We start from the raw sequence: 14,003 nt of genomic DNA, 5'->3' as shown, positions 1-14,003 counted from the left end.
CGGCAGGAACTGCGTGCGGCTGGAGAGCCCACTGCAAATGCAGTGCAACACAGCTCTTTTCTTAGGGGATAAGCTGGGATGAATTACCTTACATTTGCCAGAGTGAAGGAGTTCGTATCGCATCAGGCGTGGAGCCTCAGCTGAAAAGTGATAACTCTTAATGTGCGGTGTCTGAGTGCACACTTTCATGTTTAATTGCGCACTGCGGGGACTAAGAAAGAAGTCTAAACCAGCATCCTAATGGAACGTTTATCCTTTCTGCTCTCACCGGCCAGCCCTACCCAAAAATAGCATTCACACCCCTGGCCACTCACTCACCTTTCGACTGAGATTCGGAACTGCTCGGGGAAACACAAACTGCCCCGCCAGTGAAATCCGTCCTGCGAATCGCAGAGAACCCTCAGCATCCACAGAGAGCTCAATATTCCCACTTCAGCAGCTGGGGACTCAATCAGGCAAGGTGTTTCTTTACCCCCCGGAGCATGACATAATGAAATGCTGAGGAAACCACCTCGCATGGATAGGAAGTAAATTCTCCACAGGGGAGAATATAGTGAGAGAAGCAAGTGGAGATGCATTAGCAGAACAATGCAGATCCTCACAGAAATGGGGGCACATGTCAGCTGCATCCCACTGTGAATGATGTGTGGTGCTGTGTTCGAGGAACTGAAGCATCTTCAAGCGTGCCGGATCGCACAGAATTGTGGGACTACTGCTAAGTAAGCGGCAACGCCGGATCGCTGGAGAAATCGATGTGCCTGGCCTGATGCGCCGTGGGGGGTGTAGGGGCTTATTCTGCCCTGACCCAAAAGGAGATGCTCTGGTGTGGGTGGGCTAACTCAGGGGATGCGGGGGCTGACCTGAGGTTTGACGGCGCTCACATGTGCGGCTCACGACTCCGTGGATCTGTTAGAAGATCCACCTCGGAAGAGGAGGAGAAGAAACTACAGTGGCAGCCCCCAGTTTTCCAGGCACCTGCTGCTTCTAGCGGAGATGATATGCAAAATGAGGCTGTGGGAATGATTTCTCTGCAAATGACAGCACCTTAGGTGATGCCCTACCCCGCCGTAAGGAGAAGGTAGATTGCTCCATTCTGTCCAAGATTAAATTTCTTCCAAAGACAGCTTTTTCAGGGGCTATTTCCCCACTCAAAATGCCCCTTAGCAAGAAACACTGAGCTATTTAGAAATGTCTTAAGTGCTGATTTTAAAGAACCCAGTCAGGAGTGCCAGTGTAGCCTGTTCAGAGTAGAAAATAAGACCTTCTCTACCAAAAGCTGGAGAAATAACTGCATTTCCCCGTTTCCCCGTTGCCCTGAGGTAGCTGCGTCATTTCAGCATCCATACTTAGCCCAGCCATCGGAGTGCACTACTCTGCCGGAGGATTTCACCCTGGGTTAATGCAGCATCGAGGGAAACGGGTACCTGCTTAGCACAGTGGTAGTTCACAGAGCAGTTGCTGGAGAGGCTGGATGCTCTGTGCGCCAGAAGAAAAGGATCTGCAGAACGTGCTTGCCGGGTGCAGCAGCGGAGAGATGATGGAGGAAGTGTGGACATGACAGCAGGGGGAATACAGAGATCCGACCTGTGGGAAAAGGCCTCTTTCAGGGTTGGAAAGACAGATGCGGAGAGGGCAGTGTTAAATCTCCGAGCGGGTCTGTTCATGGGCAGATGCTTCCCGAGATGTTACCACTCAGCCCTGCACCTGCTGCCTGGACATGACAAATGTGCTTTTCGCCAAGAACCTCGCCTGGAAGTAGCGACTCTTTGGCATAAGACACAAAAGCACACAAAAGTTTCCAGAAGCTCTGCTAGGCTTACTTCCACAGAAGCCACTCTCCTGCTTGCTCTGCAAGGAGCTGACAAGGACCCAAAACACCGTTGCTGTGACAGGGTCCTCTTCTTTCTGCCACATCCCCGTCTGCGCCCGGTCCTCCCAACAGCCACGAGGTACAAACTCCATCGCTTTAAATTAGCAGAGGCCCCGGTTGGCTCTGCCACATATATGTTGGTGTCTGGGCATTAAATATTTATTGAAAGATTCATTATTTGGCCATTAAATATTAATTTGTGTGAGGGAATGAATTGGATGATTTGTATTTGTTTTTTACGAATTGCCTTGGCATGGGAAACGTCTGGTTTCCAGGAGGGCGGTGCTTTGGGGGGGGGTGGGGGGGTGGGGGGTGTCTTTGTTTTTTCACTGCTGGTTTTACTGTGGAAGTGCTTATTGCCTGTCCTTCAGACATCCTTCTGCCCAGGGTGGCTGCCTGCCTGTGCTCTGGAGATTAACTTTGCTATCAATATGTTTGTGTTTTGTCTCCAAACCAAGGAGTTTAAGACAAATTCCTTCTGCTCCCCCCCCCCCCCCATCACAAGTCACACACACACACACACACACACACACAGAGAAGAGATTTAACTTAAAATGTTCAGGCATCAATATAATTGTTTTTGTTACCAGGAGATGTCTGGTTGTGTTCTGTCTCTTTAAGTGAAGTTTATGGCCTGAAAGGTAATTGATTTGCAATGGTATTTAAGACAAGAGCTGGAGGATACTGCTGTGCTCTTCTGCAATAGAGTAGCCTGGAGAAAACCATTGCTGAAGCAAAAACATTGACTTTTTTTTTGTGATGTAGTCTCTTCTGATGCACTCAGCAGGGGTGAAGTTTGCTCTATTTTTTACAGAATTGTCTGCTATTTTTACAAAAGTAGTTTGGACACTGTACAATCTTGCAAGTTGTGCTGTGGCTCAGGCAATGGGTGCGGGAAGGGAGGGCAGTTCACTCCATGCTTGAGATTGCTGCTCCCTCCTTTGTCCTTTGCCTTGGATTAGATTTTAGCTTGTTTTTCCAAGGAAAGGCAGTTTTATGTAGGAGGCAGGCAGGGCTGGAGAATCTGCTGAGGTTTAACTACGTGGTGTATAATGGCACAATGGGAGGGATAAATACATTGATGATTATGGGTAGGGACAGTGCCAAGATAATATTAGGGGGTAGGATTAGAGAAGGTGGATGGGAAGATTTTCCTAATACACTCGAGCCATTTGTACAATTGGTCTCTCAGAAAAACTCTGTAAATTGGAGTCGGCTGCAGGGATGGGAGAACATAAAAGTCCCAAAGTCGATGGCAAATCTCCTTCTGCTTTCAGTAGGATTTGAATTTCACCTACCCTGTATGGAGCAGGAATACAACAGCAGCTGGGTATTTTAGCTTAAAACAAAACAAAACAAAACAAAACAAAAAACCAAAGCCAAACCAAACCCCAAAACCAGACAGGGATAATCTCAGTAATATACCTGAGCAACCAAATGCAGCAAAGTCTTCTTGCAGCTCACAGGGCTTGCTAGAGTTCCCAACTTAGGGACTTCAGAGCACAGTCACTTCCCTGGGATGAAATTATGGAGGAGCTGGGCTTAATTACTACTGCAGCATGAACGGTAATAGTCAAGGTGAGTGTGGTAACAGTCAAATAGATCATTTTGTACAAAGGCTTCGGTCAGCAGCCTGTAGATCTTCTCAGGGAGAGACAAACTGCCAGAAATCAGTGCCCGTGAGCTTTCCATCATCTACGCAGCTGATCAAGTCTGCCTGGATACCGGTGCCCACAGTGAGATGGACGTGGTGGCTTCCCATTGCTGCATGCTGCGGGAAACCTTTCCTGGGAAAAGCGGCGTTGCTGCATCAAAAATCAGGGTGCAAAACTAGGACAGGGGGACAGTAAGAGTTAGAAACCTTCTCAGTGCTGTGACATGGTTTCCAAGGGAATATCTACCGTGCACTTCAACTCAAGTGAGTTTTTCTTCCTACGCTAGGCGACTTAAAACTAAGGAGTTTGACACATTATACAGTTTCGTCACCTCCAATGGAAACTACACGCATTCTGTGAGTCTGCCCTCTCCAGAAACCATGCTCGCACGCCAAACTTCAGATGAGTAAAGACTACTTCGCTCCACCACGTGACAGGCCAAGCCTGGATTGGAAAGTTTATCACAGATTGTCACAAAACGGAAAACAAATAAGAAGAGATTGGCTCCCTATCTCACAAAGCTCCCCGGCACCGCTCCGCAGACCCCCTCCAGCGTGGGGGTGTGGAAGAAGCGGAAGCCCCACAGAAGCAGCCCGGGGGGGAGGAGATGCACAGTCCTGCCCCTGCCTTCCCGTGGCCTGGCATTTGTGACGCTTTACCCTCCCAGGACATGCAGACCTCTTAGTGGCTTTCCACGTTACCACCGCAGGGGACGCACAGGCTTCTGCAAGCAGCAGCGTCTGCAGCACCTCTGTTGGGCTTTCTGCTGTTTTCCTGTATTAATTATTCACAACGATTTTCTAAACCGATGCCTGAAAATTGTCCTTTCTTCTGTTACAGGGAGCGACAGACTCTTCGCATTCCCCTTCCTTCTCCACCTTAAGGGGAGGCCACTCCTGCCCGCCTTAATCTTTTATACACTCACTGAATAATAACCTTTTCTGGTCATTTACTCAGCAAGGATTTGTCATTCCAATATTTCATTAATCCTATAACATAAGAACCAAGAGATGTGTACACGGCTGAGCAGCAGCATATAATTCCTTTGGTAGCGTTCGCGACTTCAATATACCACACACAGTGTAAGAGCAGATCAGTTTTGAAGGGAGGTGTCAAACCCACTATCTTCCACCACTTTTGGGGACCACTGACTTTTGTCACCAGAGTGTTAATTAGGCATTAGGAGGAGACAAGGGGATTCCAGCAGATCAAAACTCCCCTGTCTCTGGGAATCCCCTAGCTGAATCAGCCAGCACAGCAATGATGTAAATCTGGGCAAATGTAATTTAGTCATGGGATTTTGGTCCATCCTGCCATCCCCTGCCAGTGGCTCCACGCTGATCGAGGCACTGCTCTGAAAGCTTCCAGAGATGCTCTCTGCCTGCTGCTCGGGGCGCCGGCCCTCTTACACGTGGTTTTCTAAGGAATGTGCCCACTCTCTCAAACGCCCAGGGAGCACTGCTTTTGGGGGATTATGACAGAACCTCCTGGGGAAAAGACAAATCAGACTTTTTATCTGCTTTTCTGCCTGCCACAAGCTAGTCCCAGCTTCCAACCACGAAAGGCACTTCTGCTCCTCTCTGCTCTGTCAAAGGACTTAAGATGATCAATTTATAATGTCTACAGAGTGCTAGGATGAAAAGATGTTCTGAAAATGCCTTGGATGAAAAGATGCTGTAAAAAAATAATCTTTACCCTGATAGACTGATTAAAATCTATTGTGCCACGGATTAGCGGGTGAGTATTTATTCCGCTTATTTTTTATTCCTACGTACAGATGCTCTGGACCACAATGACCCCTTTGAAGTCATTATTGGCTCTTGCATCCATGAGTAGCATAGAGGGCACATTAATAAGCTGTGTATAGAAAAAGACAATGAAGTCCCCAAGAAGTCATTAAGAGTCTATTGTGTCAGTCTGACTGTAGCCCACAAAAGATACTGAATCTGTAAGCTAAAAATATCCCTCGGAAATGCTGTTGACACAGTTATTTTACATTGGCAGCAACATCCTCTCCCCACACACACGCGCACTACCCTTGCTAGTCCTGCTCAGAGCAATGCACGTTCTGGGACGCATCTGGCTTTTCTTGGGATTCAGCGATCTCCAAATGGCACTGTCTGCACCGGAATCTTCCAGCTTTGTTAGTGAAGTGCAAGGCAAAACAGGAACTTAAATTTTAACTCTGCCCTACAATGCCCATTGTGTGAAACGCTACACAAATACCCAACTAGAGACTGCCGTTACGTCAATGGGCTGGCAGCAGAAAAGAACAGGGCAGGAAAAGACGGGAAGGAAACGGGAACCCGCTGTGTTTCTGCCCCTTTTGGACCCAGAGGTGCTCCAACCTCACAAAAGCGCTGTTTCCTATGCCCAAGCAAATCTTCAAGAGGGAGACTTCATCTCATTCCAACAGCAGAGGAGCTGACCTTATGGTTTTCCAGTGATACCACCCCCGGCAGTCTATCTCCTCCGTGCTGGCTGGGATGCTCAGAGGAGCCGGTCCCGAAGGTACCAAACCTTTGCAATGGATGGAGCAGCTCAGCTGACTGAGAGCTATTGCTCTGGGCTGTCTGCAGGCTCAAGCAGACATTACCATGTTTTCAAGGTATTCCTCACAATTTCTGGGCTCAGGGAGAATCTTGCGCTTTTTTTAATGGAAGCTGGAATTTGGTTGTTACCAGTCAAAATCAAGACATGGAGAGCAATATATGTTCAGCCCTTACTCTAGTCTGAAGAAGTCCTAGACTAAGAGGACAGTTCACATCATCCTTAGTGTAGTTATCACTGTTGACATGACAAAATAACACAACTCCCTCCAATGGCCCAGTTGTATTGTAAAAAAACTAAACAATATCAGGACAGCAGCTTTACCCAGATACTTAAAACTGCTCCGATCCATTCCTAGATGTGTGTAAAATATAACAGATATTTCAACAGAGGGTTTGTAAAGTCCTTTAACAGGACTGCCTGATCCTGACATGGTCTGATCCTGCAAGAAGAGGTTGCAGAATATAAACAACCACTGAAACAAGTGACGAGAAAGATGGGAATTGATGTAAAACCCAGTTCTGCTTTTCCCTTTCCTGTTTAGAAAGGATAAGGAACAAGATTATTCCCTGCCTTACTTGGCTGTGGAGTCTCCAATATTGTGTCTAACTCATGCTGAGTAATGCGTATTGATTGCTTTGTTACAAGCTTTATTGTTCAGTCCATCACCAATAAAAAGTTTATATAAAGCAAGAGCTGAAGAAAGCAAGTGAGAGAAAGTGAGCTGGAGAGTGTGAATGCACACAGGGGGTAAATGTTACTTTTATTTCCACACAGAAATCCTACGCTCAGGTTTTAGCAGTAGGAACTTATTTTTCATCACCCTGTTTTATAGCTTTTGGAGGAAGGGGTTTGGTTTTGTTTTTTTTCCTACTTGCTCATGTTCAAGTTTTCTCAGTGAAATAAAGTACCAAGAGAGAAGGGGAAAACCGGGTAAAGATGCTAAATTTGCATATGAAATGGAGTGGCTGAGCATTTTGCTGCATTTAAAAAGAACAGAAAAGGAAAGAATGAGGCTTTACAGCAGGAAACCCGAGTTGGCATGACACTTTTAGGGCTGGATTTCTCTAAACACAGTACAGGTGATGTGTTGGGCATCACTACCAGCGCTTCTCTCTGCTTCTCCGTGGCTTTTGGGGTGAAAACAATTTCCTTTCCACAGCCAAATATTATTGCATGCTATGGCCTTCGCTAGGATGATAAATGATGTGGGGGTCGTGATAATGATACGCTATTTGTAACGAGGAATGCTCCTCTCTACTAACAGCTTGACTGAGATCCGCCCAATTTGCTCCTTAAACACTGGAACTATCCTCCCTGGTAAGAAGGTATGGAAATAGATACCGGGGATCAAAGAGGGTTTGATGGTTGACCAAGACTCATCCCAGGATCCTCTTACGGCGCGGTACCAACAGCGTGACAGAGTGGTGGCGCTGGCGAAGGGCGGCGGTGTTCCCGGTGGGTGCCGTGGCTCGCAGAGCGGTCCACCGCGTGTGCCGCAGCCCGGCTCTCGCCTCTCGCCTCTCGCCTCTCGCCTCTCGCCTCTCGGCTCAGCCCAGCCCTCCTTGCAAGCTGCGTTTGTTGCCGGGTTTCCCTGCAAAGCATCACAAGGACATTTATCAGTCTCAGTTCTTGCAGTTCCATTAACTTTTCTTGGCCTCAGACAATAAAGCCGGGGAGTTAATTTCATTCATTTAACCAGTGGGAAGGGGGTGGGGGTGAAAAATAGACAGAATGCATTTTCTTTTAATGTGATGGATACAGGATGCCGTGCTCGCATCTCCGATACAGTCAGCAGTGTCAGCACTCACGAGCATCTCGGGCTTCGCAAATAATGACTCATTTGGTTCAGTGGTCAAACCGAGGCAAAATCACGGAGTAAAAAAGTGCTTCAAGGTTATTCAACGAGAGGTTTTGACTCAAAACTGAAAGTTTACTTTATTTTAAGGCGTTTATGCCTGTCTTTCTTTAGTTTGTTTTCTTTTCTAAGTAACAGAGGATAAAGAGGTCAGTTTCAAAAAGCGAGTGTTATTTCAGAAGGAAAAGTGCAAGCATTCTGTTAGGAAACAGAAATGTGGGAAAACGTTTTGACCTCTCTTTTTGTTTCTTAGCTTTAACTTCGTATTTTTGTCCTAGCTGAAATTCTTCACATTCTGAGTCTGAACTCAAAAGTACTGCTAATCGCTTCCCCCAGATGCCGTCTATTGGTGAATTAGTTTTCACAAAGAATGTTACCTTCACCTCTTCCCATGATCCTGGTTTTGCCCTGGTGAAATGCAAGCCAAAAGTGCCGTAGCGGACAGCGGAGAAGTGCCTCCTGGAACATCAACATCACTTTTTAAGAGGGGTGTCAGAAGAGGAACATACATGCAGCATCCCCTCTTTTTTCTTTTCCCATCTAACTGCTCCTTCTCCAACTGGGAGGCTGCCTGCCTGGGCCTGGTGATGAGCACTGTGCTTCGTACACAGGATGGTCCTCTGTCCTCCAGGAAAACTGGTGAGTGCGGACCAAACACATAACCACGGGTCACTCGAGGGAGGCGCCAGATGGCAGATGTAAGAGCAGCGAAAACAAGAAACAAAACCATATTACTCGCTATTATTACGAGCCTTCCTCCTCTTGGAATCAAAAATGGGTTTTTTAGCCCACTCTAGTAGAATTTTGGTTAAGAAGCTGCAAGTTGGCTTTGATAACTTGCTAGTAAGCCCGGACAGGGAGCCTTCCCAGACAAAGAAGGCACAAAATAAAGGCATTGGGGTTTTGTGTTACTCTCCATCAACCACGCTTAGTTAAAGAAATAATACAACATCTCCGGATCTCGCGATCCTGTTTGAAAACTTTGGGCGTGTGTCACAACGTGACTAAATCACCTGCTCTACAAAGGTGCTATTTAATGAATTACAAGATAATCCAAATTCTGAAATGAAAGAAAAAGGAAAAAAATGGCCTAAGGGACACCCCTGACAATAAAAAATTACTCCAGCTAAGCACAGCGTTGAAGGGATACAACTTGCTTATAAGTGACGTTACACATCCTCCAATATGTTCCGTCTGCGGTGGGTGAACACCCCTGTTGGTCATTTTTGGCTAACAAGAGCAAAAGCAGCCAGAGGGCTGCACTGGTCAGTGCTTCACCGCCACTGAAACTCAGCCACCTCTGGCCACTAACAAGACAGAAGTATAGAGAACTATACGCATGAAGGATAGAGAGAAAAAAGAGAGGGGAAAACAAACAAACAAACAAAAAAAAAAACAGAAAAAACCAACCACATCTGTTTGAAAGGTGGGAGATTTGGTATGAAATAAACTCAGACTACCCTGGCAGTGCAAGGGGTTCGTGTTCAGTGGTTTGTCACCCACAAGAGTTTCCTGGTCCATGTTTGTTCTGGGTGTGCCATTGGTCTGAGCTAGCGGCCCCGCGCAGACAGCCGTGGTGGAGCAGGTGCTTCGTGCACGGCCGCCTGGGCCACGGCCGCACCACGGAAAGGTGTCTCAGTCTCGTAGAAAGAGGAGTTCAAGAGCCAGCTAATCCTCGGCAAAGCCTGACGACTTCCCGTGGCAGACGTCACCTTGGACATGAGCCATGAGTTATTTAAACTCAACTACAGAATCCGACTTGCGATAGCTTTAACCTGTCCTATATCCGCTCGCGGCACCCTTATTTTGATAGGTACAGCAAATTCCTTTCACTGAATCGGGAACAAGAGGTTTTTGCTATGTCTGAGTGAGCGAAAACCCAAATGATTCTCTTCCTAATTAGCCTAATGAGCCTTTTGGCTCTCACATGATGACAAGTAAATGAATTTGCCCTTTCCTTGACAAGTTCTTATGGGAATGATCCGAAGCCTTTCGTAACAATGCATCAAAAGTACAAAGTCATTAAAAACAGTTGTCCAACTATGAAATTAGTTATTGATTAATATTGCTTCCAGACAGCCATATTGTTCATTCAAAAAAAAAAAAAATCCCAATGTTCGTATTTCTTCATGAAAGTAGGTTACTGAAAACACAAACCATTGGAGATCCCGAGGTCATATATGTCTGTACTTTTGCGCTCAGACACACTCACTTTTTTCACACGGACCTCAACAGGGGTCTTGCACTTAGAAAAAGTAGTTGATCACTGTAAACATCTCGACTAATCTCCTCTTGATATGCCCGTTCCCAGCTGCAGAGATCAGCTTCTCCTGGAAGAAGCTTTACTAAAATGAGCAGAACTAGTCCTCCTGTGAGTCACGGGGACTTTGTCATCTCCCGGGCGGTGAGGCACGGTTAAAAAAACAACAGAGGGCTCCCAAAAGTAGCTGAAAGGCCCATGATCTGTGAACAGAACCAGGAAATAACTGAGTCATCTCAAGTATGACTAAGGGCCGAAAGAGAGGTACTAGAGAGAACAAGAGCGCAGAACAGGCTGTGAGCGATGCCCCCATCTCCACAAGGCTGATTTCCATGGTCACCCAGGCAGGTCAAGAGATGCGTGTCTGTGGTTTTATACCATTCAGCCTCCATAATCTCTCAGTCTTTGAATGGAGAAGGAGGAAAAAGATGTAGGGAAAAAAGTGCATATTTCCCTGAACTTTCAGTTCTCAGAGGAGTCTGGCCCAGCAAACGGCACAATTGTAATGTTGTTCTTCCATTACAGCTGCTTCAGAGTTCTCTCTCTTCTATTTCATCTTCAGCTGATCAGTCCCTAGCCTCAATTGCTGTCAAACAAATAAAATACCATCTATTTATGTTTTCGCTTCTGTGGGGAAAATTCTACTTATTGTGTTAAACAAAATAGACTGGTTTTGTCTGTGCGGGGTTTTGTTTGGAAGAATGAAATAATTTTGCTGGAACTGAACTTCTGATCATCCGTGGATTTGAGAAACAGTTTGCATATCTGATACCTCTGGAAGTTTGAACTGAATTTTGGAAAACATAACAGAATTTTTTTCCTGTCTTTCTCCTCTCTGGAAAGGAACTGCTGAAATGCCCCACGCAAGCCTGCTTACCACACCCACAAAAATGCTAATATTGATGCTTTTCCCATCATACCTATAAGGATGAGCAATCTTTCAAGAAATGCCGTACTTAAAAGATACATAGTCCTTGCCCTCTTTTTTAATATAAGGTGTTCAGATAGTTTGGAAAAGTTTTAGATAGTCATCCAAAGTGAATCTTATCAGGTTTGCCTATTATTTCTTATCAAATCTGAAACATGCCAGGCGTAATTTAGATTGAGATATTTGGCATTTCACAAACCCTTGCTACATGTCATTCAAATCCAAGTGATGGGCACTTCAAAGAAAACCAAGGTGCAGTTTTGAGCACTTCTTTATAAGTTTCTTTGGACCAAAATTTTTTCCTTGGAAGCCCTCTAGTTACGGCTTGCATTTCTGATAAATTCCATGCGTTATTAACCTAATTGGACCCAACATATATTCTAGAAGATTCTCATTAATATTTTTTAACACATTACGGCATCTCTACCCTTGAGCAGTCAACCGAGTTTTCATCTTCATAAAAATGGGTTCCTCATAATCAGACAATATCCAATCATTTCCAGTCCATAAGGTAAATCTCCTCTATATTCTTTCAGTTTTGCAGTTTTCTTACCAATCAGCACAATACATTTCACCCTATGCATTATTTCACTAGAGACTTTGCCGCTATTGCCAGAAGCTACAACCTGGAAAGGATGCTAACTTGAGTTGGAGGACGTATCAAAGGGATGACGTCAGGCTAAATGAAAGAGGACACAATTCCTAGCATTTTAGCAGAATTGTTCCATTTATTCTTGTAATGTAGAGCCTTTACTGATTCTGTTTATCTCCAAAATGAATAAAATACCAATGGTATTTTTGTAATATCATAATAATATACCAACGAGATATTATTTACCAGTACTGGCTGGTAAATAAACGGTACCACAGCCCACTGATTGTTACGTTACTTGTTGATTTATCTGTATAGCAGTAACATTTTGGAGTCCAACTCCTGAATGTCACAGTCTGAGCTGATACAAAAAAACATGAAAAGACTGACCCTAAGCTAAAATGGTTACAGGTGTTTGTTAGGTACTATGGCTGCAATAACAACAACAAACAGCCAGAATAATTATTAGGTTAAAAAGGGGTTTTTTTTATATATAAATTCAGAAGGTTTTTATTGTTATTACCTAAAATTGAACTATGTAGATTATTTTAAGTGGGCAGATTTTTGTTTTGTATCCATGAAATTGCTACCATATTAACAAGATTTTCCAGACATTAATGGATTGATTTCTGTATAATTGTAACTATATTAATTCATCCCAATTACCTCTAAGTAAAATTTAAATTAAGTTAAATTGGAGAAATTAGAAATGTTCCAAAACCCTGCATGGAAACCTTGAGGCATCATAAGATTGTCATTTCTCATCTCTAATATCATTCATTCTGCAACTGAGAACACAACATAAGTAGTCTCGGTTCTCCCAAGATTTGTAAACTGTTATTTTCTGTACATTTCAAAGCCAACTTAAAGGTCTCTCCATAAAGCAAATATGATTTTTTTTTTTTCCCCACTGATGGAAAAAGTGTCTCTGGCTGTTTCCTCATTTCTGTTGCTTTCTTATTGAGGAAGCTGATGCACAGACAATCCATTTATAATGTGAAGACGTTCAACTGTAAAGACAGGTTTAAATATATAGTAGAAGCACTGGCATTGGTCTTAAAGAGAGAGAGCAGTCATGACAGGCATAGAGGAATCTTCCAGCACCACAGGCTCTTGGCAACAACCCACAGCTCTTGTGCGTACCATCGCTCCAAAAGGCAAAAATACACTGCTGGCCAAGGTCATGGCTGGGATGAGCCCTCTGGGGGGCTCGGTGGCAGACCCAGGCTCAAACAGCTTTTACCTGATCTTGGACAGCACAGCTGTATTCGAGTTTAGCCGAGATCTGCATTGGTTATATTGCACGAGAAGAGATTAAGTTGAAACCGGCTTCAAGCGGAACCTCTTCATGACCAAGTTATCTCATCACCAGAATCAGAGGAGCTGTGCGGAAGTTCACACGCAGACGAGAACTGGGAATAGAACTGTTGCGCCTCCGGGAGGAATGTGAATGGTTCGGTAAGGCAGACATACACACGGCAATTTCATTTCTATTTTTCTGCTGTGTTTGGGGGATCTCAGCACCTGCTCTCTCAAGGTATTTCAGCTCACTTGCATCTTATTTGCTCACCTCGTGACTGACTATCTCTTCCAAAAGACCCCTCCAAAACCACATTTCTCCAGTTCCTGATTTCTAGACACACACCAGGCCTGGAAGGGCCTCGGGCTGCCTCTTCGTTAAGGCGGTTGATGCGCTGCATGGATACGGAGATCAAGATTTATTAACAGAGGCTGTTACGCTGCCACTGCTGGCATATCATCACGTCTTCTCTTTAGCTGACTTTTACCAGTGGTACCAGCCTCTGGAGGCTTCACGGGCTGGCCGGGTGGTCTGCTCTGAAAAGTAGCAGCTAACTAGAACTAGCACCAAACAGAGAAAATACTCAGTTTAGCTCATCCGTGCTCTGCTAGAATCAGACAGATGCAGGTCGCAGCGAGGAGAACCAACGAAAGCCATCGCCCTCCCGGCAGCAGAGTCACTCATACGAAGACAAAGCTGCTCACAGCACAGCGATGGCTTGGAGAAAGGTGTTTCTTAATTGCATTTTGGTTCTGGACCCTCTGGTGAGCAGAGACACACTGGGAACAAATGAAAGTTTCTGGTGTTGGGGGGAAAAAAAAAAAAAAACAAGGAAAAAGTTTTGCCTCTTAGAGCAGGGAAATAGTTTGAGGCTATGTTTTAATTAAAATGAATATCTGCGCTATCTTAATGTTATTGCCAGTTAAGTGTAGCAGGGTGATTTAGAGTTCTATAACACAATTATACTCCGGTAATGAAGCTCCGCAGAAT

The sequence above is a fragment of the Vanellus vanellus genome (assembly GCF_965231255.1).
Source record: "Vanellus vanellus genome assembly, chromosome: 18".
NCBI lineage: Eukaryota > Metazoa > Chordata > Aves > Charadriiformes > Charadriidae > Vanellus > Vanellus vanellus.
Note: the sequence above shows the minus strand (reverse complement) of the source record.